At 43.0% G+C, this 27,377-nt stretch overlaps 1 protein-coding gene across 1 annotated transcript in view; it reads left to right on the top strand.

Moving 5' to 3' along the window:
- Positions 1-27,377, top strand: part of CRACD (capping protein inhibiting regulator of actin dynamics) — a 174,142-nt gene that overhangs the window by 68,897 nt on the left and 77,868 nt on the right. Inside the window, exon 2 of the mRNA XM_087874924.1 lies at positions 13,012-13,114. The gene's annotated coding sequence lies outside the window, so the exon portion shown is untranslated. The remainder of the gene's footprint in view (positions 1-13,011; positions 13,115-27,377) is intronic.

Below are 27,377 nucleotides of genomic sequence, written 5' to 3'. Positions count from 1 at the left end.
TAACAACAAAGCATGGACCAATTGCGTTGGTCCATTGCATGGACATGTCTTTAAACAGAGTGCAGGATCAAAGAGATTTTTTAGGTCCTCCCAGGGTGGATTTGATTTAAATCAAGTTGATTTAAATCACAATTTAAATCATGATTTAAATCACTAGTAAAAAGGCTTGATTTAAATCAACTCGATTTAAATCATAATTTTTAAAGAGCAACTGTCATCTCTGCTACTCCTTTGACCCACTGTTGAGTCACCGATAGTCCCAGTGTTGCAGAATATACAGCCTCCTGCTACATAACTAAGCTCCATTTCATGCTGAATAAACTAAATTATTTCTGTATCTTAAATAGAAAACTATCTTACGATAGATTTTTACCCCAAAAGTTTTTTATTAAAATAAATTCGATAAAAATAAAAAAAATCCGATTTAAATAAAAAAAAATCATTGATTTTTATCCACCCTGGGTCCTCCTAAAAAATTCCGAGGCCAGCAGTTCCTCAAACTTCCATTTTATTAGATTATTTTATTATCATATTGGCACATCTGGGAAAACCTGAATCTGAAAGCATCCCGGGCTTTCCCCATCCAAAGGAAAATCAAAGTCCCTTCCCCTGCACCCACAAGTCCATCACATGGTCCAATCAATCCACATCCTATGCACGAAATGTGGCAGCCCTGAAGATCCAAAGAGAAAGATGGCCTCCAGGGCTGACAGACCGCCCCCCTTCAACTGTAGCTTTTGTAAGCCACTTCTGCGAAAGGTAGCAGGTCCGCCCAATCTTCTTGCTGGTAATCCACATAACATAGCACCAGTGGTGGGTTCCTCCCGGTTCGGCCCGGTTTGGCCGAGCCGGTAATGGTGACAATATGATGTCACCGAATCGGTTCTGCCCCTCCACCCCCCCCACGTTATTCTTACCTTTTATTTGGCCCCACCCCCAATCTATTGCTGCCTCCTGAGTCCCAGCTGATGGCTAGAGGGAAAAAAACTGTTTAAACTCTTGCTGCGGGTCTTCAAAGGGTTGCCCTACAGCTGATCAGTGTTAAAAGAAAACAAATGGGTAGACCGGTGTCTGCAAAAATACATGAGTAGATCAGTGCCTGCAAAAGTAAATGGGTAGACCAGTGCCTGCAAAAATAAATGGGTAGATTGGTACAGCTTTGCAAGCAGTTAAAAGCCTAGTAGACCAGTACCTCTGCTAAATCCTAAATAATTGTCACATGACCATCAAGTCACGCCCACAAAATAAGCCACGCCCACAGAACCGGTAGTAAAAAAAATTTAGAACCCACCCCTGCATAGCACCCCGGGTATCCCTACCGAAAGGAAAGTCAAAGTCCCTTCCCCTACACCCACAAGCCCATCACATGGTCCAATCAATCCACCCACCGTCCCAACTGGATGCTTCTCCAGGTGCAGGCTGAACGTCCTTGACTCCCAGAAAAAAGAATGTTATTTTGGCTATCTATCTCTACCTACTCCATGCAACCCCCCTCCCAGTTTCCCCACACTAAATGTGGCAGCCCTGAAGATCCAAAGAGAAAGATGGCCTCCAGGGCTGACATATCACTTAAGGGGACGATTAAGCAAAAAAAAAAAAAAAAAAGAGGGTAATTGTGACTGTGTAATTGAAATATCACTACTTTCCATCAGTGGTGGGATTCAGCTGGTTCTCTCCGGATCAAGCGAACCGGTAATGGCGACTGCAGGAGGCTCAGCCCTCTTGCTCAGACGTAACTCACCACTACTGCGCATGCTCAGAAGGCTGTGTACATGTGCAGAGGTGGCGTGTGCGCTCGTTTTAGTGAACCGGTAGGGAAGGTAAGTGAGTCCCACCTCTGTGGTACATGTCATGTTCACAACACAAGTTTACAAAATGCAGATGCTCCAGTAAAGTCCTAGAATATGGTGTGAGGGGGAAGTAAACCTCATTAATTAATTAATTAATTAATTAATTAATAGCAATGCTGCTCCCTGAGCTCAGAGACTGAGTAGGTGTGGGGTAAGGATAGGTGAACCCTACCCAGGGATAAGATTACCGCCCCTTTTGATCCTTTTGATCCAGATCTAATAATCACTATATCCCACTGATTATTCAACTTTGTGTAGGAAACCCTATTTTTTTTTCTTTTATGTTATATTTTATCTAACTTCATAATTATTCTCAAGTGTACCCAATGTACCCATATTTTCGCTGGCGGGTATTTCCTCGCTCCTAGGATTACATACAGCACGAACGGCATTGATTGCTCCAGGTGCTGGAGAAAGCAGCGTATAAAGGCTCCTTGTTGCCAGAATTAACATTGTCAGCCCAGCATTTTCGCTGCTGGAGAACGTGGAACCCGCTGTCGAATCTGTGAAAAGCTTTTTGTTTCCCCAACCGGTTAAAACGAGACATCTTGCTGTGGCAAAAGAAGCAGCGATTAATATAAATGATTCCTTTTGTCTTTGCCGGTTCAAGTTCATGCCCGAGCTCTGATTTCTTTTAGCTGCTTTTGTACACACACACACACACACACACACACACACACACACACACACACACAATCTTAAACAGAAACATTTGTGTTATTTATTTATTTTATTTATTTTATTTTATTTTTTTATCTATCTATTTATTTACTTATTTATTTTATTTTATTAATTTTATTATCAAGCAGAGACACCTTTCCGGGTGAAACCAGAATAGAGATTCCTTTCTAACAACATGGTTCACCCAAATGTTCCAATGCCATCTGATGTAAAAGGACATCCATGGAAAGGTGTGGGCTTCAAAAATTTTAGCAAGAGGTTCTCTACCATGGTGGTGGGAGGTTGTTTTTGCCCTCCCCGGGCTCCAGAGGCTTTCTTCGAGCCTCCGGGAGGGTGAAATAGGCCTTCCCAAGCTCTGGAGGCCAGAAACGGGCCCATTTCCGGCCTTCCTAAACTTCCAGTAGGCCCGTTTTTTGCCCTCCGCACGCAGCATGCACTTACCTGCATCCAAAACGGGCCGTGTGGGGACTCCTGGGAGGGGTGGGGCGGGGCAGGGCCAGCCAGGAATGGGATTTGGTGGTTCTCCAAACTGCACAGAATCTTAGCTAGAGGTTATCCCGAACCCCTGCGAACCCTCAGCAGCCCACCCCTCGATGGATCCGTCCGGTCAAGCTAACATCAAGCGCCATTTTTAGAAGTCATATTTGAAGAATGCATATTAATAATTAATCTTAATATATGATTATTAATAATTAATTAATAATTAATTGATATAATTAATTATTAATAATCCTACTTTTCAGATTTTCAATTAAATTAGTGCTCCTGGAATATGCCTAGACAAGAAACAATGGTTGGTTCACCAACGAAAGCTTTTGAGCTTTTGAGCTCTGTTTCTTGCATGAAGGGAGAAGAGACAGATTAAGTAAACCCCCAAGTTTTATATCCCATCAGAACATCTCAAAAGTGACATGTGATGTAATGCTGATTTTTCTTATGTTGTTGTGGCAATTACTTTAAAGTGCTATAGCACTTTTTGTCTTTTGCTAATGGGAACTATAGTTATCTTTCTGATATTCATTTGCCATCCCTTTTTTTTTAAAAAAAAAAATCTTTGTGTTCAATGTACTCAGGAATAACTTAGTTCCTTTAATTCTGCCATAAAACTTTTCACAATGTTAGAGTACTTTTGCCCCTTAAAAGGAAAATGCCTCCATATCCTCTGTGTTTGTCAATAACGGCCCTGCCTGAAGACTGGGCCCTGAAGTTTTATTTTCCTGAGTGTTATTTGTGGTGATTGCTGAAAGGATGATATTAAATTAGTATTTAATGGCCATTTAGTGGCAGGCTGGTTTGTGTCTTCCAGCTTTCCTGAATCATTGAAATGGCCATCAGTTTGTATTATCCTGGTATGGAATTCCAGATAAGAAAATAAAAACATTGGCTGGTATTTTATGGGCCTGCGAAGATATGAGATGCAAATGGCCATCTGCCCAAACTGCTTGAGGTCTCAAAATGGTGGGCGCTGGTTGTTACATTACGGATGCTAACATGTGAAGGGCTGTTGTCACGTGTGCGAGTCAGAGAGTCCAATTTGTGCTTAACGGTAGACTGTCTTTACTCCTCCAGCACTTTTTCCAGGGTTGGCTCAAAGCCATTTCAGAGAGAGAGAAAGAGAGAGGATCTGTCCAGAACAAGCCTTATTATCATGGCAAGTGACTCAGGAGTGTTTCCTACATTAAGTACAACTGCTTCCTGCGTGTGTTTGTCCACCGTAGAACAAAAATTAATCCGTTTCTGCGCTCTCCCTTCCTCCACTTCAGGGGTGACATGCTCGCGGTTCGGACCGGATCGCCCGATCCGGTAGCGATGGCGGTGGGTGGTTCGGAGAACCGGTAGCAAAAATCACTGCCCACCCCCCACCCCCATCATGCCCAGCTGAGCCGCACGATCATCAGAGCTTTTTTTTTTTTTACTTTTAAAAGCATTTTTTTCTACAACCTCTTCCAATGAAAAAATGCTTTTAAAAGTAAAAAAAAAAGCCTCTGATGATCGCGCAGCTCAGCTGGGATCGTCAGAGGCTTTTCAAAGCATTTTTTTCTGCAACCTCTTGGCCGAAGAGGTGGTTAAAAAAAATGCTTTGAAAAGCCTCTGACGATCCCAGCTGAGTTGCCTGATCGGCAGAGAGGCTTTTCAAAGCATTTTTAAAAAAGCCTCTCTGAGGATCCCAGCTGAGTTGCCTGATCGGCAGAGGCTTTTCAAAGCATTAGAAAAAATGCTTTGAAAAGTTATTTAAAAAAAAAAAAAAAAGTTGGCCACGTCCACCCAGTCACATTACCCCCCCCCCACAGCAAGCCACGCCCACAGAACCGGTAGTAACAAATTTTATATTTCACCCCCGATTTAGAGGAATTGGGTGGAAGTGGAGGCAACTTTAAAATGTGTGGACTTCAATTCCCAGAATTCCTCAGCCTGCATCTTAGAGTTGCTGAGGTTGAACAACATTGCCTGGGATTGTCAAGGATCTGAAACATGTTCACATATCTTATTGCTTCAGGTATTATCCTGCGTTGTGCGCAAGTGTGTGTGCATACAGGTAGTCCTTGACTTACAACCACAATTGAGCCCAAAATTTCTGTTGCTAAGCGAAACGGTTGTTAAGTGAACTTTGCACCATTTTACGACCTTTCTTGCCACAGCTGTTAAGTGAATCGCTTCCGTTGTTAAGTTAGTAACACATGTTGTTAAGTACATTTGTCTTCCCCATTGACTTTGCTTGTCAGAAGGATGCAAAAGGTGATCACATGACGCTAGGACACTGCAACTGTCATAAATATGAGTCAATTGCCAAGTGTCTGAATTTTGGTCACATGACCATGGAGATGCGGCAATGGTCGTAAGTGTGAAAAATGGTCATAGTCACCTTTTTCAATGCCATTGTAACTTCGAACGGTCAAAATGAACTAAATGAACTGTTGCAGGTACTCCTCAAACATATGACCACAATTGAGACCAACATTTATGTTGCCAAGTGAAACATTTGTTAAGTGAGTCTTGCTCCATTTTACAGCTTTTCTTGACACAGTTGTTAAGTGAATCATTGCAGTTGTTAAATTAGTAACACAGCCGTGAAGCGAATCTGGCTTCCCCCTTTGATTTTGCTTGTCAGAAGGTCATAAATGGGGATCAAATGATCCCGGGATACTGCAACCGTCATAAATGTGAATCATTTGTCACTTGTCAATGTATATCATGTGACTATGGAAATACTGCAATGGTCATAAGTGTGAAAAATGGTCATAAGTCACTTTTTTGAGTGCCATCAGTGGTGGTATTCACCCGGTTCTATCCGGTTCGTGCAAACTGGTAGCGGCAGCTGCAGGAGGCTCCGCCCATCCGCCCAGACGTCATCACATCCCATTAATGCAAGTTTTTGACCCTCTGCGTCAGAAGGCCCTGTGCACGCAGGGAGGTAGCGTGTGTGAGTGAAGTGAGCGCACATGCGAGCGCGCTCACATTTGCGAACCGGTAGCGAAGGGAAGGGAATACCACCCGTGTGAACGGTTACTAAGTGAAGTTTTATAAGTCAAGGACTACCTGTACTTGAATGTTCCTCTGTTCAAAACAATACGTGCAGCTGTGATTTTTGTATCTATGCCTTGTGCCTTTTGTGTATTTGTGTGAAGTGGATGTGTATGAAAGATGAGAGAGCTATACGACCCATTCAGAGGAGTGCGATAAAGGGAGCACAATTTGTTATGGAAAATTTCAGGTCAGATGGCATTTGGGGGAAAAAAGCAGAGCAGAGATAGCTAAGAAGACACAACAATGGCTTCTCAAAACAAAAGAGAGCCACTCCCAACTTGGCACATTTCACCGTTTTCCTCCCCCAGTTCATATGGGAACTAGCTCTTGTTTTGAGAACCAGCCTTTGTTGAGATAGCATGCCCAAATCTTGTTGGAAATAATCAACGTTTATGGGAAAGTTTGGAGTTTGGAGTCATCATCTAGAACAGGGGTCTCCAACCTTGGCCACTTGAAGACTTGTGGACTTCAACTCCCAGAATTCCTCAGCCAGCTTTGCTTTGCTTGATTGTAAATCATGGACTATCTGTAAAATGTACTATAGAGTAGGGGTCTCCAACCTTGGCCACTTGAAGACTTGTGGACTTCAACTCCCAGAATTCCTCAGCCAGCTTTGCTTTGCTTGATTGTAAATCAAGGACTATCTGTAAAATGTACTATAGAGTAGGGGTCTCCAACCTTGGCCACTTGAAGACTTGTGGACTTCAACTCCCAGAATTCCTCAGCCAGCTTTGCTTTGCTTGATTGTAAATCAAGGACTATCTGTAAAATGTACTATAGAGTAGGGGTCTCCAACCTTGGCCACTTGAAGACTTGTGGACTTCAACTCCCAGCTTCGCTGGCTGAGGAATTCTGAGAGTTGAAGTCCACAAGTCTTCAAGTTGCCAAGGTTGGAGACCCCTGTTCTAGAACAGGGATGGGGAACAATGGCCCCATTAGGACCTGTGGACTCCGACTCCCAGAATTCCAGGCTGGCTCGGGAATTCTGGGAGTCGAAGTCCACAGGTCGTAAAGAGGCCATCGTTCCTCACCCCTGATCATTCTAGAACAAGGGTTTGATGTGGGCTTCACTCCTTCTGAATCTCAGACCTAACCTGTGAACTTAAGATTCTGTGAACTTGGTTTGTGTATAAATGAACCATTTCATTCAGAAAATGAGCAATAACAAGTTGCAAGCCCACATTTCGCTGCGCCAATATGGAGTCTCGGATCCAATCATGTGGATGGGGGGGGGACCGACATAAAATTCCTCCATAATAATCTTCCAGGTGACAGTCCTTGCAGGCAAATTCAGTTCCAATTCTGGGCATGCAATTATCCTGGAGCAATGACGGAACAATCTGTAATTGCTTTTATGTGAGTTGAGGATCCTGTTTGGGACTGCCATTGTCAAAACGCTTGTGCAGAAGATCAGAATATCTCTCCCTCTCTCTCTCTCTTTATCTATCTCTCCCTCTCTCTCTCTCTTTATCTATCTCTCTATCTCTCTCTCTCTCTCTGTGTATATGGCATTATTTGAGACTGGGAAAAGGAATAATTGGCACAAACAGCGTAAGAATTACCACTCTAAACTAAAGCAAGCAAGGTGTGGTTGCAGTCACTAACTTTTCAGTTTATATTTCTGCCCCACACTTTGGAAAGTGGGTGTAAAACAGAGGTGGGTTTCAGCAGGTTCTGACCAGTTCTGAAGAACCGGTAGCGGAAATTTTGAGTAGTTCGGAGAACCGGTAGTAAAAATTCTGACTGGCCCTGCCCCCATCTATTCCCTGCCTCCCAAATCCCAGCTGATCGGGAGAAAATGGGGATTTTGCAGTAACCTTCCCCTGGATTGGGGAGGGAATGGTGATTTTACAGTATCCTTCCCCTGCCATGCCCACCAAGCCACGCCCACCAAGCCATGCCACTCCCACCAAGCCACACCCACAGAACCGGTAGTAAAAAAAATTTGAAACCCACCACTGGTGTAAAAGCTGCCATTTTTCCTTAGTAATACTCCATCTGGGTGTGCAAAGATATTGGAAAATAACTACAGGTAGTCCTCGAACTTACAACAGTTCATTTAGTGACCTTTCGAAGTTAACAAGGGCAGTGAAAAAAATTATTTATGGCCATTTTTCACACGACCATTTCAGCATCCCCATGGTATGTGATCAAAATTCAGACACTTGGCAACTGGCACATATTTATGATGGGATCATGTAATCCTGTTTTGTGACCTTCTGGCGAACAAAATCAACGGGGAAATGAGATTCACTCAACAACCGTGTTGCTAACTTAACATCTGCAAGTGATTCACTTAGCAACAAAAGCCGTAAAACTCACTTCACAAATGTCTCACTTAGCACCATAGATTTTGGGCTCAATTGTGGTCATAAGTCGAGGACTGTATGTTGGAGAAGAAAGCTGAAGGCAGGACAAAAGCAAGTTCTAATTTTAATACCACCACCCCTTCCCAAGTGATCCGCTAAGCCTCCAGCTGCAATGATTTTTAATTTTTTTTCCATTTGAGAGAAGGAAAAAGAAAGAGAAAATACATTTTAAAATAAATGGAAATAAATTTTAAAAAAGCAGAAAAAGAGGTGCCACAAAAGAAACAGAGGGCCTAAAAAGGAAGAGGTGGGGCCCCACCCATTTTAGGCTTGCTCTTCCCAACTAATTTTTTTCCCAAGGGAAAGTAGCTGTTATCAGAAAAATTAAAGCCCAAACACAGCCTCAAAAATCTAAGGTGGGGATGAGCTCATCCAGCTTTTTTCACCAAGCCCATCATTTGCATACGAACAAAGCAAGCAGTGGAAAACAGATGTGCCTCTTTCCAATGAATGCCATTTGGCAGTCTTGTTACCCTTCATTTAAAAAAAAAAATCTATATATCGTTACACATAATGCAATTAATTCTCCCCCCTGCCAATTCTTAGAACCGTTTTGTTTTACCCAAAAGTAGCATCTTCTGTCCATCCGTTTAGAGTTAAACAGTTCCCATTAAAATGCAGCCGTCTCATGGGAACTGTTTTAACTCTAAACGGATGGACAGCCGTCTCGAAACAATTTGGAACAGAAATGATAAAATAGCAAAATCAGCAAAATATAAAGAGAACCAATACAAAATGTTTTATCGTTGGTATTTGGCACCTTCAAGGTTGGCAAAAATATACCCAAATTTAACCCCAAATTGTTGGAAATGTAGACAAAAACAGGGTACCTTATTTCATTCATGGTGGTTATGCCCAGATTCGAAAAAATTTCGGGAAAAAATACAAACTTGGTTACAGGAATTAACTGGCTTTCAAATAGCATACACACCGGAATTGCTTCTTCTCGGGATAACGAAAGGAAAATGTGATTTAAAAAAACCCAACGTACATCATTCTAAATATAATAATGGTGGCAAGACCAACCTTTGCGGAGTGTTGGATAAATACAAATATACCAGTGGTGAAATGTAAAATTTGTTACTACCGGTTCTGTGGGCGTGGCTTGGTGGGGGGGTGTGGTAATGTGACTGAGTGGGCGTGGCCAACTTTTTTTTTTTTTTTTACTTTTAAAAGCATTTTTTCTACAACCTTAAGAGGTTGCAGAAAAAAATGCTTTTAGGAGCCTCTGACGATCAGGCAAGTCAGCTGGGATCGCCAGAGGCTTTTAAAGGCATTTTTTCCCCCTACAACCTCTTTGGCCAAAGAGGTTGCAGGAAAAAATGCTTTTAAAAGTATAAAAACAGCCTCTGATGATCGTGCGGCTCAGCTGGGCCTGGGGGTGGGCAGGGATTTTTGCTACCGGTTCTCTAAACCACCCGTTGCCATCGCTACCGGATCGGGCGATCCGGTCTGAACTGGGAGCATTTCACTCCTGAAATATACCCTCTGAAGACTTAATAATTTAAAAAGTTTTCGACTGTGCTGAAATGGGCAAATTGACACTAAAAGGATTGATGGATTTGGAATACTACGTAATATGGGAGAAGTGGTACAAATGGATTGAAAATAAAAAAGGAAAAAAGAATTAGATAAACTAGGATTGGATTTAGCTAAAATGTATAGAGTATAAGTAAATTATACCGTATTTTCCCGAATATAAGACCCTGTTTTATATTTTTTTGAACCCTGAAATAAGCGCTTGGCCTTATTGCCATGCGCTCTAAAGCCTGATTGGGCTTATTATCAGGGGATGTCTTATTTTGGGGAAAACAGGGTAGTAATATGTCATGTAAATGGTCACAGTTATGCACAAGAATTCTTTCTTTTTGTATTTTAATTATTGAAAATTAAAATAATATTTTTTAAAAATGCAGCCATCTCTGTTACTAGTCTGAAAGTATTATTTTGAATGTAAACTAAATACCTTCGCATTTTGTTTCAGTGCCCAGTTTTTTTTCCTCCTGCCAATTGAAAATGTAGGTAGTCCTCGACTTATGACCACAGTTGAGCCCAGAATTTAGGCTGCTAAGTGAAACATTGATTAAGTGAGTTTTGCCCCACTTTACAACAACTGCCGTTGTTAAATCAGTAACATGATTGTTAAGTGAATTGGGCTTCCCCATTGCCTTTGCTTGTCAGAAGGTCCTAAAAGATGATCACATGGCCCCAGGACACCGCAACCGTCATAAATGTGAGTCAGTGGTCAAGCATTTGAATGCAAATCATGAGGCCATGGGGATGCTGTAATGAGCTTAAGTGTGAAAAATGATCAGAAGTCACTTTTTTCAGTGTCATTGAAACTTCAAATGGTCATTAAGTGAACTGTTGTAAGTTGAGGACTACCTGTACATGGATCCTGAATTTCAGTGACATAACATGGAATATAAAATAGCATTTAAATTTCACTTTACTCATTTTTTTTTAAATCATGCAGAAATTGGAAGCATCTTACATGCTCATTAAACTAAAATTTTAGTTTGGTTAAATGGGTTATTGAGTTGGGGTGATCTTGATAACAATAGTGTAACAATTACGTCAAGATTGTTGACTACAGCCACCAGGGTTTACATGTGACATATAGAGACTTTCTATCTAACTACTTAAACCAGGTGTCAGCAACCCGCGGCTCCGGAGCCACATGCGGCTCTTTGGGCCCTCTGCTGCGGCTCCCTGTTCCATCAGTGGCTGACCCCACCCCTTGCCCTCCCCTCCCAGTCACTCCTCACCTGGCCTTGGAAATCCAAGAGATACACAGAGAGAGGAGGGGAGAGAGGGAAATGGGGAGAAAGGGACATAGATACAGAGAGAGAGATACAGAGAGAGGGGGTGGAGATAGAGAGGGAGTGGGGAAGAGAGATACAGGGGAGAGAGAGAGAGAGACATAGAGAGATTCACAGAGAGAGATACAGAGAGAGAGGGGAGATGGAGAGGGGAAGAGAGATACGGGGGGGAGAGAGACAGAGATATATAGAGAGAGATACAGAGAAAGAGGGGGAGATAGAGGGAGAGGGGAAGAGAGATACAGAGGGGGGAGAGAGACATAGAGAGATATAGAGAGAAAGATACAGAGAGAGAGGGGAGATGGAGAGGGGAAGAGAGATACAGAGGGGGGAGAGAGAGACAGAGAGATTCACAGAGAGAGATACAGAGAGAGAGGGGAGATGGAGAGGGGAAGAGAGATACAGAGGGGGGAGAGAGAGACAGAGAGATTCACAGAGAGAGATACAGAGAGAGAGGGGAGATGGAGAGGGGAAGAGAGATACGGGGGGGAGAGAGACAGAGATATATAGAGAGAGATACAGAGAAAGAGGGGGAGATAGAGGGAGAGGGGAAGAGAGATACAGAGGGGGGAGAGAGACATAGAGAGATATAGAGAGAAAGATACAGAGAGAGAGGGGAGATGGAGAGGGGAAGAGAGATACAGAGGGGGGAGAGAGAGACAGAGAGATTCACAGAGAGAGATACAGAGAGAGAGGGGAGATGGAGAGGGGAAGAGAGATACGGGGGGGAGAGAGACAGAGATATATAGAGAGAGATACAGAGAAAGAGGGGGAGATAGAGGGAGAGGGGAAGAGAGATACAGAGGGGGGAGAGAGAGACATAGAGAGATATATAGAGAGAGATACAGAGAGAGAGGGGAGATGGAGAGGGGAAGAGAGATACGGGGGGAGAGAGACAGAGAGATATATAGAGAGAGATACAGAGAGAGAGGGGAGATGGAGAGGGGAAGAGAGATACGGGGGGGAGAGAGACAGAGATATATAGAGAGAGATACAGAGAAAGAGGGGGAGATAGAGGGAGAGGGGAAGAGAGATACAGAGGGGGGAAAGAGAGACAGAGAGATATATAGAGAGAGATACAGAGAGAGAGGGGAGATGGAGAGGGGAAGAGAGATACGGGGGGGAGAGAGACAGAGATATATATAGAGAGATACAGAGAGAGAGAGAGAGGGGAGATAGAGAGGGAGAGGGAAAGAGAGGTACAGAGGGAGGAGAGACATAGAGAGATATATAGAGAGAGATACAGAGAGGGGGGGAAATAGAGAGGGAGAGGGGAAGAGAGATACAGAGGTTGGGAGAGAGAGAGACATAGAGAGATACAGAGAGAGGGAGGGAGAAAGAGAGAAAAGGGTTTTGTGGTTCCCAGTGTTTTTTAACAACTGGTTCTCTTCCCTAATGACTGGCTGTATAGGTCATATGAATGGATGGAAGTGAGTGATGTGGAGTTGACCAAGCTCAGCCAGGTTTTGTGGCTCCTGGTGTTTTTTTTTTTCTGTGGGAAATGGGTCCAAGTGGCTCTTTGAGTGGTTAAGGTTGCAAACCCCTGATTTAAACAGTAACAAAATCACAGAATAATGCAATCGAAAGCAGGTGAAAAATACTGAAATCAATAAGACTGAATTAATATTCTTAGACTAAAACCTACTTGAACATAGCAGGGCTTACTGCTGAGAAGTCAAATGTGAGTTTCTGCTGCAAATTGTCACTTCAAGAATTGTCTTTCTGTACTAAATTATAATTCTGTTGCTATTTCTTCATAAACAGCTGGAAACATAACCATTAACGGGGGCTACCCACGGATTGTATGCAATATTCTGATGTTCAGAAGAAGCCTGAGTGGAGGAATATAAGATTACATTTGACAGCGGTAAGGAATATTTCAACTTTATTTGGAAACTTAACACAAACCATGTTTTTAAATAAATCGGAATTAGTTTTGCAGGTGAAAAAAAACCAGTTATAATTTGTACAGCCAAGACTTGGTTTTCCTTCCAATTCTTTTGGAAGTTCTAACATTACAGGTGGAACACAAAAACAACCCAAGCCATAATTTTGAATTTAAAAAAATCACAGTAAACCTTGTAGATAAGCCAACATGGTTTAAAAGAGTGATTTGTCCCCTCCCCAAAATATGGTTCTCTCCAGGGGTGGGTTGCAAGGGGTTCGCAGGGGTTTCGGAGAAACTCTAGCTAAGATTCTGTACAGTTCAGAGAACCTCCAAATCCCACTCCTGGCTGGCCCTGCCCACCCCACCCCGCCCCTCCCAGGAGTCCCCACACAGCCCGTTTTGGATGCAGGTAAGTGCAGGGTACATGCCAGTGGTGGGTTCTAACCGGCTTTACTACTGGTTCTCTTCGTGCATGAGCTTCGGGCACGATCTATCCATAAATCTATCCATTTCTGCACATTCTAGTATTTTCTTAATTACATTCCCTCTCATCATTTTCCCATTGTTGTGCAAATACAATTCTAGTTACAGTTAAAATATGCAAGACCAGATATATAATCTTTTTATCATATTTTTTCCGGTAGAATGCCCAACAAAAATATTTCTGGTTTCAAGTCTATATGGTTGCTTTGTCATTTTTTCTAACCAAATATGTATTTTCGTCCAATATTTTTTAGCTTTTGGGCATGTCCACCACATATGATAATATGAACCAGGCAATTGATTACACTTCCAACATTTAAAAGATATGTCTTTATACATTTTTGCCAATCTTGCCGGGGCAAAATGCCATCTATAAAACATTTTATACATATTTTCCTTATATGCAATTGACATAGTCAATTTAACATTTCTATCTCATAGTTTCTGCCATTTATCTAATTCTATTGCATATCCACAGTTTTTAGCCCAGGCAATCGTTGTCTCCTTTACCTGCTCACTTTCAAGTTTAATATTTAATAGGTAACAAAAAAGGGAAGCCATTTTTATATTAATTAGTAAACCAGCAATTCAGTTAAAAGCAAGCCTTGTATACTGTATCTGCGCCTGTATCTTGTATAACGATTGCTGCAGTTGGGAGAAAAGCAGTGGTGAAATCCAAATTTTTTTTACTACCGGTTCTGTGGGTGTGGCTGGAAGGATTCTGCAAAATCCCCATTCCCTCCCCACTCCTGGGGGAAAGGTATTGCAAAATTTCCATTTTCACCCCACTCTGGGGCCAGCCAGAGGTGGTATTTGCCGGTTCTTCAAACTGCTCAAAATTTCTGCTACCAGTTCTGCAGAACCTATCAGAACCTGCTGGATTTCACCCTAGGAGAAAAGTCTTCACAAGAATGTGAACTGAGTATTCAAGTTGTGTTGGCTTTTGTACGTTTGTTCACCATGCAAATTCCCAGAAACCCCTAGCACTTTTAGTCCCTGAAATTAGCAAATTAATTTGTCGTATTTAGTCTGGATCCCTCTGCTACAGTGGTGAAATCTAAAATTTGTTACTACCGGTTCTGTGGGTGTGGCTTGGTGGTGGCGGGGTAATGTGACTGGGTGGGCGTGGCCAATTTTTTTTTTCCCTTTTAAAACCATTTTTTCTACAACCTCTTTGGTGAAGAGCTTGTAAAAAAATACTTTCAAAAGGCTCTGACGATCCCAGCTGAGTTGCCTGATTGCAGCTTATTTATTCTTGAATAATGAACAAATAAATAAAAAGCAGAATGGGATGGGATTCAAAAACCTTTCATTTCGTTCTCTGTTAAATCAGTGTTATTCATTGATATCGGTCTTTTCTTTTGTTCGGTTAATATCCTTTCTCCTTTAACCTTTCCTAATTATCCCTCCTCCAGACCCAGAGGGGGCAGAAAAAAAGAAAGCAAATCATCTGATTTGCAGTTTATTTATTTTCTTGATTAAATGCTAGGTTGTCCTCCCACTGACGTACACACACACACATCAGGTGATAGGGAGCTTGTTCTCTCTCTGTGTGTCTGTCTGTGTGTGTGTGTGTGTGTGTGTGTGTGTGTGTGTGTGTGTGAGAGAGAGAGAGAGAGAGAGAGAGAGAGATGGAATTATGCTTTGATCATCTCTGCCAGATGTTAGCTGCTTTGGATGTCAGGATACTAAGGCACATGATGACAGTTCTAATTTTATTTTTATCACTCCGTGCCAGAATGGCGAGGATTCTGCCTCGTTCGAATTTGGTTTCACGAATTACTGCTTACTTAGGGAGCAATTTTTTGAGGACGAAAATGGGATTTTCCATCTCTGTTCCTTCCTTAACAGACCATAGGAAACGACTGAATTGGCCAAGACTATTAGCTTTTTCCTCGGCATCAGCTGAGCAGTGACTTTTTCAACTGTTTTCCAAGGTTTTGGCCCCATAATGCTAGCCAGGCAGTGGTGGGATTCAAATAATTTAACAAATGGTTCTCTGCCCTAATGACCGGCTGGGTGGGCGTGGCCATGGTGGGCATAGCCAGGGGTGTGTGTGACAGGCAGTTTCCTGCACCCCCATGGGAGCAAAAATAGGCCGCAGGGGGGACGCGCTGCCCCCCACGCCCTATTTTGGGCCTAGGACTAGGAGGCCTCCCTCCAGTTACCTGGGAGACAAAATGGGGCGTGTGGGGACTCCTGGAAGGGGAGGCGTGCAAAGGGTGGGGCCAGCCATAAATTTAACTACTGGTTCGCTTGAACCAGCCCGAACCGGCTGAATCCCACCATTGTATCCAGCTCTCCTTGAAGTGGCAGATTATTACCAGCATCAAATTTGCTGCTCCTTTTGTCAATTTCTGACTTGCCGGAGGGGTGATACCAGCCAATGATTCTGGTTTTATTTCTAAAGTACATTGTTCAGGTAGTCCATGGCTTAACGATCTCAAGCGAGCCCAGAATTTCTGTTGCTAAGCGAGACATCGGTTAAGTGAGCTTTGCCCCATTTTATCACCTTCCTTGCCACAGTTGTTTAGTTAGTAACACGGTTGTTAAGTGAATCTGGCTTCCCCATTACCTTTGCTTGTCAGAAGGTCGCAAAAGATAATCACATGACCCCGGGGGGACCACAACCGTCATAAATATGAATCGGTTGCCAAGCATCTGAATTTTGATCATGTGACCGTGGGGGTTGCTGCAGCAATTGTCAGTGTGAAAAATGGCCATAAGTCACTTCTTTTTCAGTGCTGTTGTAATTTTGAATGTTCACTAAATGAACTGTTGTAAGTCAAGGACTACCTGTACACAGAGGACAGGGATTGTTACATTCCACCTTATGTATTTCCTTCCCCATTCCGTATTTATTTCCTTCCCCATTCATCAGCCGGTGGGAAAACAGCTGAATTGGCAAGTTTAGCCACCTGTTTCACTCTGACTGTTCTGCTATTTGTTGATACTAGCTCAGTGATGGCTAACCTTTTTGCCGTCGTGTGCCAAAAGCAGAGGGAGCGGGGGGGGGCGGGGTGTCGCGCGCACGCATGTCCATACTCATAATTCAATGTGGCCCACCCCCCCCCCCACTCATGTGTGCACGACCTCCCTAAGCTCCCCACATTTTTGGCACGTGATGGCACGGTGGGCCCGGTAGGCTTGTTTTTCCCCTCCCCAGGCTCCAGAGCCTTTCTAGAGCCTGGGGAGGATGAAAATGGCCTTCTCCAACCCCCCAGAGGCTCTCCGGAGGCCGAAAATGGCCCATTTGCCAACTTCCAGTGGCCCGAAAATCAGCTGACCGGTGCATGCATGCGCACTGGAGCTGACCTAGAGCAACGCTTGCGTACCCACCAATATGGCTCCGTGTGCCAACTGTGGCTCGCGTGCCATAGGTTCGGCATCATGGTACTAGCTGATAGTCAGATTCCTTTTGGGCATGGATTTAGGACTGTCCCAGAAGAACCACATCAAGCGGGAGCATGAAGAAGAGTTGATAGATTTGGGGAAGGTTGTGCCATGAAGCAAAATAGAGTTCTGTCTCCTGTTTCACCATAGAGTTATCTACCATCACTGCTGGTCAGTTGTTGGACAGGCCAATCCGAGGTTCTCAACCAACTTGTGATGGATATAAGAGGAACGCTTGGGTTGAAATAATTAAGCTTTTCCTGATCTCTAAAGCAGGTTGCTCCTAAAAGACCGAAGCCCAAGGACCAAAGGGAAGGGACAGTCCTGGAGAAGTCTAAATGAAAGATGCCAGGCTGATCCTAATCTTCTAATGTGGGTTAAAAAATGTTTGGAAAATTGTTTACGAACTCTGAGTTGGATTTTTAAAAAAGTAATATAAGTAACTTTGAGTCTGTCTTTTGGACTTAATGGTGCATAGATGTGATTCCCCTCATTATTAAACAAACCATGTAGTCTAACCACGATAAAGTTGATTTCTGTGATTTAATCTATGTGACTCTGTTGTATTGTACATTTTGTTCCAGTAACATTTAGCAAACAATGGCTACAGATGAAAGAGGTACAGAATGCAAAGTTCAGTCCAAAGGACTAGGTAGCAATGCTCCAGGTACTGAAAAAAAAATAATAACATTATTAAGATCGGACAAGAATAACAAAATGTATGGTTTGGGATATATATGAAAGAGACAGAATTTGTTCTTGGATTTGGAAGTGGCTAAATTGCAATGTTATTGTTATCAGACTCATTATTCTTAAATACTATATACCGGTATATTGGAAACAATTTTAGGGTCTAATAGAGAGATTAATTAAAACAAATAGATACTATAAAGACCTGAGCCTTATAATCTGCAACTAGTGGTTGTATTGTATAGGTAATCTTTGATTTACGATCACAATTGAGCCCAAAATTTCTGTTGTAAAGCTGTAAAATGGGGCAAAACTCACTTAACAAATTCCTCACTTAGCAACATAAGTTTTGGGCTCAGTTGTGGTCAGAAGTCAAGGACTATCTGTATTTGGATGGAAAAATCACTACTAGAGCTGTAGTGTAGAGCTGAACATTGGTTCTGCTATTGCTACAGGATTTATATTCCTTCCTTCACCATTCAGTCAGAACTGAAGAAGCTTCTTGGATGAGAAGCAAAACGTCTTCAAGGAAAAACAGACTTTTTGAAAAAAGCACCTTTGGGACTTCCAAAGTCTAATGAATAAAGCTAATCATAGATGACATGGTTTGATAAAAGGAATCCAAAGCACCCTCTGCTGTAATGGATCTTTCTGGAACCGGTGGAAATGATTAGAGATGGTTACGCTTGGATTTGGATCTAGCAGCAAAAATATTAATATTTAACCATCTCCGAAATTGCATTTGCGCCTACTGCTATCTCTTTCCCACGCATCTATTAATTGCTCTCTGAAATTTTCAGTCAGTTGGTATAGCCAGTTTTAATCACCATTGTGACAATTCTGTCTCTTTATCACTGCAAGCAATGTGTGTTTTGTTTTGGGTGCTGTTGCTGTGTTCATTGCTGCAGGATTCTGACCTGCAATTATGCAAGCGAAGAGCATAATTTCAGGATGTTCTGAAGTGTGAGTTCCCTAGATTCTGTGCTTTTTTTTCCCCTCCGTGTGTTTTTTTTTTTCAAGGGCATGCTTTCAATTTGGAGTTTTATCACTGACTGCATGAGGCTTTTGGCAAACGCTGTAATCATGGAAAGCATCTATAGAATTTGTGGCGGATAAAAAAAGCTATATAATAGAGGATCTATATAAGAAAACCAGAGTGCCAAATCTCGTTTTATTAAAATATCAATATTAACATTTGTGGATCAGTTCTAAAATGCAAAGATGGGCATTAACAGATAATAGCCGTTCCCTTCATCAATAAACATCTTCAAATCTCTGTAAAATAGAACTGCAGAGCCCCATTCAAGGGAGGTTGACAATTGCAGAAACCTCAACACATTTTTTGGCAAAAGTATAGAAGTTATTACGTTCTTCTAATCTTCTGGGATGTTGTCTGATTTGATTTCCGTGTCTTAGTGGCTGACAATGTTGTCAGATCTCTAGTCAAAATAATAAAAAGAGAAAATAAACATTCAAATGACCACATAATAATATGTTTTCGTCTATAGGTCTGGGATTCACAGATGGTTCCTTCCCAAGCCCTAATTAGGTTTTACCAAGTTTAATATTTTAAAGTCAGCCAGAGACCCCTAAACAATAAGTAGAACAACCTGGTAGCTGTTTTATTGTAGAATTCTGAAAATGGAAGTCATCAGAATAATCTCATCCAACTCTCCATAAGCAAGGGTATCCAAAGTGTCAAAAAAAGACAGGATGGTGGTTGCAATCATGCAACTGAAGTCTTGTCCCTTTTTAATATATGTTCTGGATGCACAGAAAATGGGACGGGGTTTTTGTTGCGCAGTTTGGCTGATTTCTTGATTACTTTTTCTTTAACCTTCCTAACGGACATGGTAAATAATCTCATGGATGGGCGCATGTCATGGTTCGAACTCATGATCCTTGTAGTCTCTTCCAGCTCTACTACTCTGTGATCTTGTGATGACTCTGATTATAGAGTTAGTGCCCTCAAAGCACTGGCGATATATTCATGCTTCCATATACTTTGCCACCGTGTGTAAAATGCCTCTCCATCTGTTGTGGCTCCATTACCTGAGCCTGTGTCATCGGCAGGAGAGGACTCCGAGAGTGAAGGAGAGGAGTTGGCAAGGCTTCCCTCTCCAGGACCCTCCTCTTTGGCAATGTGTTCGGTGTCCGCCGAAGGGCAAGAGATAGGGCCGGGGCCAAGCACGTCCACGCAGCCACAGGTGGACAGTGATGAGAGTAATGAGTCTTGGCTGGATCCTCGACAGCGTCGCAGAGATAAGCACGCGCAACAGAAGAAAAGGCTTGCCCGAGATTAGGCTGAGTCACTGGACCACACCCCACAGGGTATAAAAGGGAGCGTGGTGGCCAGTCAAGCCTTGTGACGAACAAAGCTGAAAGCTTCCACGCCATTCTGCATTGCCGGACTTTTGCTATAGGCTTTGCTGGATTATCTTTGGACTTAATTCACTCTGTAATTATTGAACATTTTACTTTGATGTACCAGAAGCGGAGAGAAGTTATCTCTTCCCTTCGTGAATAATAAACTCTTGGCAGGCAGCCACTAGGTTGCTGCCAAGTTCCGTTATCAGGAAAAGGATTTTGTCGGCTGGTTTGGTTTTTAACTCTTGGACGTCTGTTGGTGTGTGAGTGTGTGGGACGGGGACAGAACACCATCTAAAAAGCTGTTGTTATTTAGCAGTGATAATTCTGGGCTACACAAACCAGGGATTTCATCGAAACTTGCCTTGTTTTATACGTTAGCACCTAAAGTGCCTAAAGTAACCCGGAGTTGAGACAAAATATAGTTGTAGAACAAAAGAACACGACTTCTGCCCAGGGTCACACTCAGTGGTGGGTTGCCCCCGGCTCACACCGGTTCTATAGAACCGGTAGTAAAACCGGCGGGAGGCTCTGCCCACCGACCCTGATGTCCGCTCGTGCGCGCGCACAACCCCATTACGAACTGGTAGTAAAGGTAAGTAGAACCCACCCCTGGTCACACTCCCACAAAGTTTTAAGTGTGTCTTACGGAGCTCCTCCAAATTATGCCAAACTATAATTTTTAACTTGAGAGAAGGGGTAAATTATTAAATGCCTGTTGAGTTCCTTTGTTAGTTCAGAGCATACAGTGGTGGGATTCAGCCAGTTCGCACCTATTCAGGAGAACCGGTAGTTAATTTTCTAAGCAGTTCGGAGAACTGGTTGTTGGAAGAAATCTTATTTTGTGTTTTTCCACTTTACAAGGCTAATCCTGTAAGGAATTACAACATTCTGGTGTTGTTTCTAGCCTAATCTTTACTGCCCTGCTTACAAAAACTGCCTCTCTGGTTAACCCTTATTACATTGTAACAGCTAAGGCGAAGCACCCATCAACCTGAGTGACGTTGAGTTGGCCGTGCCCACACAGTCACATGACCACCGAGCCACACCTACCCAGCTGGTCATTAGGGTAGAGAACCGGTTGTTAAATTATTTGAATCCTACCACTGAGAGCATACATTTATTTTGTGAGGATTATTGTTTAATTCAGTGGTGCTTCCTGTCCCCTTATATCTTTGTTCTGTGTAACTTTGGAAGTGACCATCCCAGACAGATCTTAAGACTCTTTTGGTCTTGTTGGCTTCTGCTTTGGATGAAAGAGCTCAAAATGTAAGCTAAGTAGGATATGGAGACATTTAACAGCAGAAAACCAGACTGATGCTACATGACTAATAAGAAGTATGAATAACACTATCTGGAGAACTGAACACTGCATTTACATAACATTCTGAGGGGTTACATAACATTCTGGCTATAGTCTGTAGTGCCTATGTAGATAGTGCTGTAAATATACATTAATTGAAGATTTGGATTGCTTCTGTAGCTGTAATAAAAAAGTGAAGCTGGCATTTTTCTCTTTTTCAAACAATACATAGAGACTGGAGGAGGAACATAGCTCCCTTCCTAGACCATGATGTTCCATGATAAGACCAGGCTTGGCAGCTAAAAGTGTTTAGCATGAGCATCTGCACAATGATTCAATTTTCATGATCGCTGTGATGTTTGTAACCTCCTTTTCTTCAAAGGAAGCTAACTGGAACATACTAAAAAGTAAAGCGATACTAATGCCAACCAGCAAAACAATGTGGAAACTCATAAAACTGCTACATTTACTCTAAAAACATGACACATCAGTGAGAGAGAATTACTGGACACTACAATAGTCATTATTGGCTCACAATCATTAAACAGAATGATTAAAACAGTGCAACCTGGCTACCTCAAATCCTATACCCGTGATGGCGAACCTATGGCATGCGTGCCACAGGTGGCACGCAGAGCCATATTAGTGGGCATGCCAGCTCAGCTCTGGGGTGCATGCGCGCGCCGGCCAGCTGATTTTCGGGCCTTCTGGGCCCACCAGAAGTAGGGAAACAGGCTGTTTCCTGCCTCTGGAGGGCCTGGGGGCGGGGTGGGGAAGGCCCGTTTTTCTTTCTTACCTGGTTCCAGATCCTCTCTGTGTATCTGGGAAGGGCGAAAACAGCCTTTCCCACTCCCTTGGAGGCCCTACGGAGGCTGAAAGGGCCCATTTCCCGGCTCCCGGTGGGACAGGAAGTGATATTTTTTCCTGTCCCCAGCCTCCAGAGACTCCTAGAGAGGCTCCTAGAGACTCCTAGAGAGGTTCTGGAGGCTGGGGACAGCAAAAAATGTCACTTCCTGTCCCACCGAGAGTTGGGAAATGGGCCCTTTCAGCCTCCGTAGAGCCTCCAAGGGAGTGGGAAAGGCTGTTTTCGCCCTTCCCAGATACACAGAGAGGATCTGGAACCAGGTAAGAAAGAAAAACGGGGCTACCAGGCCATCATGTGCCAGGAGTGGGGGGGGAGGGGGGAGGGGTTGCGCATGCATGCGCATGGGCACGTGCGCGCGTGACCCTCCCCTGCCCCCCCTCTCCTGGCACGCGATGGCAAAAAGGTTAGCCATCACTGTCCTATACCGTGTTTCCCCGAAAATAAGACCCTGTCTTATATTTTTTTGAACCCTGAAATAAGCGCTTGGCCTTATTGCCATGTGCTCAAATGCCCGATTGGGCTTATTATCAGGGAATTATTTTGGGGGAAACAGGGTAGTAGCACTATCAGTTATTTCCTTGGGTTCATGGATGTTTGTAGATACTGTCAAATCAGGCTCCAAACCAAATTGTTCCCAAGGGATAATGTGTTAGCGAAGCCTCTGGCATGTAAGAGTGTGTTTATAGTTGTATTTGATTTTGTCCATGTTGTTATGTTCTATGGTAATGCTTTAAATTGTGGATTGGGTGTGGTAAACTGCTTAGATGTCTATGGAGATTCTCAGTCATCCTCAATAGGTCATGGTTGTCCCAAAGGAGCTTTTTTTCAAAAGACAACTGGACTTTCTTTGTGTTGTAGTCCACCAGCAGCCTGCAGAGCTGGCAGTAAAGTCGGACAGTGAGGAGTCTGAGAAGGAACATGGGCCAGTCCTGGAGTATGGGGAAGGCTTGGACGAGGTTTCTGCGTCAGAGGCAGAGATGGGGCCAGCACCATTTGGGAGTTATGTGCGGACTCCGGAGCCTCCAGAGTCGGACATCAGAGAGGCAGAGGAACGGGGAGCCCATTCCTAGTGTGCACATGTGCGGAGCTGCCAGAAGGCAAGAACAGTTAAAACAAAAGGGACGACTCAGGAGTAAGGCTTGGAGATGATTGGCCCCTCCCATAAGACATAAAGGAAGAGCAAAGGCACATGGGTCTTTGCAGGAAGCAGCGTTGTGGATGGTGTCGGTTTGTACTTTGAAAGAAGATAAAGGTGGGTGTTTACCAGCCTTATCCGAAGGACTGTGGCAGACTTTTGTTGGACTATTTATAAACTCTTGGTGATTCAGCACGTGCTGTGAATGAAAGGAATTCACAGTCATTAAAATAAAAAAGGGGTTTTTTGGGACTAATTGTGTGCATTTTACTATATCAGGAAGCCTAGGTCAGATACACTTCGTTTTCAAACAAAAGCCATGTCGTTCAGGAAAAAGTCCAGTTGCCTTTTGAAAAAAGCACTTTTAGGATAAGCTGCACAACGTCTTTTGCAGTAGAATAGCTGTAACAAATCTAAATGAGGATGTTGCGGGGGGGGGGTGATGATGATGTAATCCTTAATTTTCCTTGAGTCTCCTAATATTATAAAAGCAGCAGGAATGTGAAAAAGAGATTGCAAGAAGGGGAAGCGAGATCGTGTTTGAAGGGCAGCCAGCTTTGAAAATCCAGATGGTGTTCTTTTTGCATAGACAGCACTATTCTTCATAGGACTGCCGAGAATCTTTATGCTTTATTTGCTTCTATCCGAATAAGGGTGATGGTCTTTTTTCACACTTTTGCTAAATGAATTTCTCTGGCTAGTATTTATCTTCACTAATATGTACATCTGGAACTTTTGCTACGGTTCCTTTAGAAACTCGCGGAATGTGGGTCTGTTGAGCAGGTATCTTGAATGGTGTCCTACAAGGCTGTAAATTCAGATTTCCTTCGTGCTCCTTGGTGTCCTTAACTAGGGCTCCCAGATAGAGAGGGCCAAAATCTGGACACTAGATGGCAGCATCTTGAAAACTCACATGCTGCTGCCATCTAGTGATTGATTTGGTTTTTGCATCTCAGATAAGTACCCAACTTCGGCTGGAAGGTTTCTATTGCACATATTGTGTTTCCCCGAAAATAAGACCCTGTCTTACATTTTTTTGAACCCTGAAATAAGTGCTTGGCCTTATTGCCATGTGCTCAAAAGCCCGATTGGGGTTATTATCAGGGGATGTCTTATTTGGGGGGGAAACAGGTTATTTTATTCTAATAAAACAAGTGAAAAATACCAGATATCAATTCCAGAAGTAGTTATAAGACCTAAGGGTCCTTAGTCGCTTTTAAATCTAAATTTAGAGGTTAAAAGCCTAGATCGCATGTAAGAATAAAACGGAATGGGGTCTGCTTGCTTTTTGACTTAGTAGCATGTGTCCAAATCAGTGTAGTTACTGATTGAGGCTGGCTATGATATGCAGGATATAGTTTGTCAACAAACCATGGCTTGAATGTTTCTATTTTAATAAACTTTTGGGTCAGAAGCCATTTCTCATTTTATTTTATTTTTTTCATATTTCTAAAGTGCTGGAGGCTCCAGATAGAAGGTTACAAGTCCCTGGCTTTAAGTTTTTGCATATGTTAATAACCAATTATTGTGACTTCATTAGCACGATGGTCAATTGATGCTTCTGTAAGCTGCCATATAACCTATGAAGCAACTGAAACTGGTTTTCTTTTTCACCAAAGAAGGTGAGTGTGATGAATCCCTGTTTGTAAGATTGATGAATTAAAAAGGGACATACAAATTATAATCAAAGATGCGGTAATGGGCAGTTGTTCACCTTTTAAAAAAAAATTAGCTAGATATCTAAAGGAAGAATTCCCAAAATCAGAAGAGCCCTAACCTTGGCAAGATGTAATACCAGGGGTGAAATCCAGCAGGTTCTGACAGGTTCTGGAGAACCGGTAGCGGAAATTTTGAGTAGTTCGGAGAACCGGCAAATACCGCCTCTGACTGGCCCCAGAGTGGGGTGGGAATGGAGATTTTGCAATATCCTTCCCCCAGGAGTGGGGAGGGAATGGAGATTTTGCAGTATCCTTGCCCTGCCACACCCACCAAGCCACGCCCACAGAACCGGTAGTAAAAAAATTTGGATTTCACCACTGTGTAATACCCTTCAACAGCTGTTCTCAAGAGGAAATTACGAGTGTCTTATTTGAACAAAGACTTTGCCCATTAGTGAATCAGTCCCTGAAGCACCAACTCTTGTCCTGTTATTTTGCTATATTACCCAGTTAAGGCTAACATCCCTCATCTACTCAGAGTTTTTAATGCCACCCAGATCCATTTTATTTACAATTGCTATCATTTGATCAATGAGATACAACCTCTCTTAACATGGCTAGGTTTTGCTTTACCTTTTGTAAAAATGCATCACAAGTTAACCATAGGAATGTTAGACTTATTGGTTTTTATTTATTTATTTTGGTCTTATATTTTGTTTTCTCTTGTTTTTGAGCTGGGCTATGACTGTAATAAAATCTTACCTTTGGAAAGCTGTTAGATCTTTGAATGGGCATATGACCTGAGGGGTACAATATGCATATTTATTTGTAATTATACCCTGTTTCCCCAAAAATAAGACATCCCCTGATAATAAGGGGCTTTTGAGTGCATACGCTAAAATAAGCCTCCCCCTGAAAATAAGCTCTCCCCAAAAATATTTAAACGCAGAGCTGGAAATCAGGTAAGACAGCAAAAGGAGCCCCACCTTGTTTCACACGCCCCAAAATAATAAGACCTCTCCGAAAATAAGGCCAAGCACTTATTTCGGGGTTCAAAAAAATATAAAACACGGTCTTATTTTCGGGGAAACACAGTAATTTAAGATTGCTAAGGCTGCCCAACATGATCGACTCTGGATGGCATACAAACTGTAAAAACAGCAAACCAGTACAGTAAAAAGCCAAACAAAAGAGAGTTGTAACGGGGGAAGTGTGCTGGAGGTGTGTGTGTGTGTGTGTGTGTGTGTATGTACTGGCTGGAGATATCAGCCTGACCATCCTCATCAAAATTCAGAGAACACTTTGTCTAGACATTTGTGCTATGTCTAGAGTTGCTAACAAACTGCAATTAATACCAAACGCAGGTGCACGATTGCTAACTGAGACTGGGCGTATGGTATGGAGCATATTTACGCCACTGGCTACTGGACTATTTCTCCGTAAATTCGACATGCTCGATTGTGATCTAGAAAGCTCTGTGTGGCTTGGGACCAGGTTGACCATCTGCTCCTGCGCTAACAGGGCCAGCCAATCAAAATTGGCCTCATTGCTTATTTCTTTTTTCCTACCGTAGAAGAAAATAATAATAATAATTAGTGGTGTTGGTTGGGAGACAAGAAACCATGAAAGAGAGAGGAGTTTAAAGGCAAGAGCCTTGGTAGTACAGTGGTCTAAAGCACCCTGTTATTAAGAACAGCTGCCTGCAATTACTGCAGGTTCGAATCTCGCCAAGGCTCAAGGTTGACTCAGCCTTCCATCCTTTCTAAGGTAGGTAAATTGAGGACCCAGCTGTGGGGGCAATAAGCTGACTTTGTATAAATATACAAAAGAATGAAGGCTATTACTTAGCGCACTGTAAGCCGCCCTGAGTCTCCGGAGAAGGGCGGCATATAAATCAAATTAAAAAAAAAAAGAGGGATAAATAGGACTCAAAAAAGATTCCATAAGGAGCAATACTTAGGTGACCATGAGGACACAGATAAATCTCCAAGTGCTTCAACGACCCTGTAAAACAGTGATGGCTAACCTTTTTGCTGTTGCGTGCCAAAAGCGGGGGGGGAGCACAGGGGGATCGTGCACATGCGTGCCCACACCCATCATTCAATGTCCCCCACGCCCCACCCCCACACGCATGAACGTGCAACCCACACACGCTCTCCCCACTTTTGGCACATAATGGCAAAAAGGTTACCGGTGGGCCTGGTAGGCCTGTTTTCCCCCCTCCCCAGGCTCCAGAGGCTTTCTTGGCGCCTGGGGAGGGCGAAAACGGCCTTCTCCACCACCCCTGGAGGCCCTCCAGAGGCCAGAAACGGTCCATTTCCTGACTTTTGGTGGGCCCGGAAGGCCCA

Source organism: Pantherophis guttatus, chromosome 8 (assembly GCF_059756535.1).
Source record: "Pantherophis guttatus breed Tessera chromosome 8, ASM5975653v1, whole genome shotgun sequence".
In the NCBI taxonomy this organism is placed as follows: domain Eukaryota; kingdom Metazoa; phylum Chordata; class Lepidosauria; order Squamata; family Colubridae; genus Pantherophis; species Pantherophis guttatus.
Note: the sequence above shows the minus strand (reverse complement) of the source record. Positions and strands in the feature narration are given on the sequence as shown.